General features: G+C 46.0%; 1 long non-coding RNA gene across 1 annotated transcript; it reads right to left on the bottom strand.

Moving 5' to 3' along the window:
* Positions 1–584: 584 nt before the first annotated feature.
* Positions 585–4,281, bottom strand: LOC140686241 (uncharacterized). Its single transcript, XR_012059948.1, has 3 exons — positions 4,064–4,281; positions 3,864–3,945; positions 585–627 (listed from the first exon to the last, which is right to left on the bottom strand). It is a non-coding gene; the product is annotated as an uncharacterized lncRNA (long non-coding RNA).
* Positions 4,282–4,635: the final 354 nt, after the last annotated feature.

Raw genomic sequence — 4,635 nt, 5'->3', positions numbered from 1 at the left:
AGTCTCCCGACCCGCTTCCCTCCCTGCCAGGCACCCCCATCCTTACCACCGAGTGTACTGCAGGAATTCAGGCACAGGGATGCCCAAATCAACTCGAGCCCACCGGCTATAGAAACAGCAGACTCCCAGCCCCACCTGGGTTGCGAGGGGACAGAAGGTGTCCTCAACTTTCATGTGTCTAAGACAATCTTCTTCAGCTGGAGGTTCTAGAGAAAAATAAAAGGTCCAAAACATAGTTCAGTGAGGAATTCCTCCAAGGACCTGACTCCAGTGTCTACAACCATGTGTACCTACCCCCGGACTTGGGGTGAAGGTGGATTATTGATCAGCACAACCCCTGGTGGCCCAGCTCCTTGGCTTGGCTGCCCAGAGGGGGCTGGGGGAATGGGTAAGACCAGGGCACTCAGGAAAAGCACAGAGGACCTGACCTCTCCCTTCTGCACTCATAAACCCTTCCCCAAATCTCAAGGCATTGGACAGAGAGCCGCCACAATAATGAGATGCTCCCATCTCTTCACTCACTCCTGTCGGTTCACTTACATGCTGAGCATCCACTGGGTCCCAGGACATGACACATAGGATGGCTGATGGGACAGGCTTGGTCCTTCCCCCTGGAACCTGTTCAATCTGATCAAAGAATGATCACTCATAAAGAGTTTCTCAAAATTATACAGAGAACAAAGACCAACTGCAGAGTGAACCAAATTTAAAAATATATATGAAGATCCCCCAGTCTCCCCGCCTAAGGTTAACAGCATAAAGCAAAAAAATTCTTGCCTTTAATCACCAAGGAAGTTGTCACCCCCTCTCAGGTGGAAAGGAGAGTTATTCTTTGAGCACGTCACAGAAGTGCTCCATTGGATTGGACCAGGGCACCTACATTCATTCAGCAAATGTGTATAAGCTCCTACTACGTACGGGAATCTCCTAACTAGACTGTTCCCAAGGCTCTCGGGCTTTATCAGTCAACAAAATAGACATGACTCCCCATCACTGGGGGCTCAGAATTTTAGCAGAGGAAACAGGCAGCATGTTGGGGTAGCAAGAGTTTGGAAAAATTTTTAAAAAAGAGTGATATGAGCAAACTCGGGTGATGGTGGGGTGGGAGGCAGGCAGGAGGGAATAAGGCAATCCTGGCAGATCTCATGAAGTAATGAACTTGAAGCAGAATAGATCCGGAGGAAGAAGGAAGAGCCGGAGCCAGAGGCCCCCAGAGTGAGGGGGAGAGTGTGGGCAGAGAGGCAGAACACGCTGGGTCCTGAGGCCTTTGTGACGACTTTGGCTCCTAATGACATGGTGACCCGTTTAGTGAGTTTTGAGGGGAGGGGTGATGTAGTCCAACTTATGCTTTTGTGTTTGTGTTTTTTGGGGGGAGGTAATTTATTTATTTTAATGAATGTGCTGGTGATTGAACCCAGGATCTCAAGCATGCTAAGCATGCGGCCTACCACTGAGCACACCCACCACCCCCAATGTATGTTTTTACAGGCTCCCTCTGACTCTGTGTGGATGAGAGATTGTAGGAAAGCAAAGATGGAAACAGGAGGCTATTGGTATCCAGGAAGGGCTGAAGGTGGCTCTTAGGAGGGCGGGGAGCAGAGAGCAGGTATTTAATTAAGACAGAATATCCAGAATTTTCTAACAAGCTGGATTTGCTGTCTGTGAGTGTAAAAGAAAGAGAGAGAAAGGACATGGTTCCAACATCTGGGCCTGGACAATGGGAGGGATGTCCTCTCCGGATGGGAAAGGGGATGGGAAAAGGTGGGGCTGAGCAGGTGGAAAGGGGCTGGTATCAGCTCAGTTCTTCAATGTCATGGTTAAGGGGTGTATTACATATTGCCACAGAAGTGCCTAATAGGTAGAGGAATCTGTTTTCTTTTTCTTTTTAACATTTAAAAAATATAATTTAAACATATTAATTGTATTATGTGAATGATTTGGGAATTTTGTTTCATGCCAAGGTGTATGTTATATATAGCCAAATGGAACATATATCAAAAAAGGGGAGAAATGAGGGCTTTCACATAAACTGACTGTCCGTAACGTAGGTAAAATTTCAATAAAACCAGTCTTCAGGGCAAAAACCTCATCTCGGTGTTACATAAAAATAAATGAAAAACGACTATGTTGATGTACCATTATTTCATGTTACATAATAGCCCCAAACTAACACAGTGTTTAACTATGAGGCTTGTAGAAATACTATTCGCTTTATTCACATAAATACAGAAGTGCAGAAATGTTCTAAGGTAGAATTAGCATCTTAGTGGAAATAATACATATTTGAGCATTTTACATGATATATATGTACTGATTCAAAATTTGGAAAAGTAATTACATAGTAGAACATATGTATGAATGAGAAAGCAAGATGAATGAAAGGAAAAGAATGTGATGTGAGTCTCAGGGATAAAGGCTCAGATGGAAAGGGGAAATCAGGGAATTTTGGAGAAATCGAGAAATTGATGGCATGCCAATTTCCAAGGCTGGGTTGCTTCCACCAAAGGAATAGCAGAGAGAGAGAGGAGAGGCCCAGGAACGCACCCTGGGGAACACCCACAGTATATGTTTGGAAAAAACAGGAGACATTGGCAAAGGACCAGCCAGCAGGCCAAAAGCAGAAACAGACAGAGCGATGGGCTGGAAGTTGAATGAAGCAGGAACACGGGGTAGGAGGGATGGAAGAGCTGGGTCAAATGCTGCCGAGGGGCCAAGCATGATGAGGAGTCAAAATTGACCACTATATTTAGCAACATGGGGTCACTGATGGCCTTGACAGGGCAGTTTCCATAGAGCGAGGGATCAGGCGAAAAGCCAGAGTGGGTGTAAAAGGGGATGGCTCAAGAGAAGATGCAGACAGTGAGTTTAAACAACTCCTTAAAGATTTGCTGCAAAGACACAGGGTGGCAATTGGTGGGGGTGAATTAGGGTCAAGGAGTGCTGTTTGTTTAAGAGGATGGACGTTTATATACTGATGGTGCCAACTAGCAGGAGAACAAAATAGATGAGGCAGTGAAAGAGAGGATGGTTTTGGGAGTGACAACCCAGAGAAGATGGGAGGGATGGGGCCTCGGGGACTTTTGGAGGAACTGGCTTTCGATGCCAATTTTAATAAGCAGTGAGGCACCGAGAGTGAGGTCACAGACATCAGAAGGCGAGCGGATGTGCTGGGAGTTTGCTTGTGAAATTTCTCTTCTGTTGGCTTGTTTGCTTGTTCAAAGTATAAAACTAACGTTACCAGCTGAGGAACAAGGAGGAAGAAAGAGTTACTGGAGCCATGAGCAGAAGATAAGAAAGAGCCTTCCAGGGAGAATGGGACAGTAAAAAGGGCAGGGGGAGGCGGGGGAGTGAGCTCCCAGAAAGTTACATTTTCTCTTTGACGTCCCCAAATGTGTGATGTGTTATTACCCTTCCTGCTGTCTACAAAATAAAAATTAATTATATTTCAGAGGAAATGCTATTTCATTCTAAGAGGCTGCCTGTTTCTCAGGAATGGTCATCTTAAACTGCAAATATTACAAACAACGTTGAAAAGATGAACCTGTGTACCTAAAATCCCCTATTTTCTATTAATCTGTTTACTACTTAGTTCCCCTATCAATAACACATAACAAATACTGCCATGATGGAGGTACATCGATGCTTAAAAGGAAATGAGATCTGTATCCTTTTGCTAAATTCCATGGCTTCCTTAATATGCAGTTCCACTTGGAATTTAGGAATGTCTGGTATAAGAAGTGAGAAACAGTTTGAGAAAATCCCGACTCAGAATTATACATCACAACCACATCTCACAAGTATATACAGCCGTAAAAAAGTTTAAAAGCAAAACTCCGTAACTACTCTTAAAGACCTTTGCAAACCTGGGCCTGCCAAGATGTTTCCAAACTGGAAAGGAACTCCAATCTCTTGCCTGGTACCGGACCAGAGGCTGGCCAGCCTTTTCTGTAAAAGCGAGAGAGTAAATATTTTCAGTTTTGCAGATCATTTTGTTGTAACCATGCAGGTAGGCAATAAGAAAGCTAAGAGCACTGGGAGACAGGAAACAAACGGGCATGCCCACACTCTCCCTTCCACTCAGGGCAGCTTCTCTGTGGTGGGGAGCTTTGCCACAATCACTTGCTTCTTTTTTCCATTGGTTTCTTTGTTTCCACCTTACTGCTCGAGCTCAGAACTTCAGGTGGGCCTGGTCCTTCAGCATCCATGCAGAGAAGGCTGAGTGGGGTTGGGAACCCCACCTGATGGAGAAGAGAGATTACTGGGAGGGACATTGTGGAGGCCACCATGACACGAGACAATCACACCTTCCGCGGTGAAAGGGAACGAAGACAAGGGAAGGACACAGTAGTGGGACCCCTAGGTCGCCTGCCAGGCTTGTTCTCCCTCCACGGCAACCATGGGGGCCTGGGGGGTGTTGGGCTTCAGCTACGGTGATTAGGATGAAGGGACTCAATATAAAGGACCCTCCACCTCCTCACTAGGTTCCAAACGCAGCCCCTCTAAGTCCACCCTCTGAGTTTCTGGAACTCTGCTGGAAGAATACATGAGCAGGCCAGAGCCAGAGCCCAAGCCAAACATGACAGGGGTCTCGTGGGGCTGTAACCCCATGCTCAGTGGTTGGGGACTCCTTGCAAA

The sequence above is a fragment of the Vicugna pacos genome, chromosome 16, assembly GCF_048564905.1.
Source record: "Vicugna pacos chromosome 16, VicPac4, whole genome shotgun sequence".
Classification (NCBI taxonomy): Eukaryota; Metazoa; Chordata; class Mammalia; order Artiodactyla; family Camelidae; genus Vicugna; species Vicugna pacos.
Note: the sequence above shows the minus strand (reverse complement) of the source record. Positions and strands in the feature narration are given on the sequence as shown.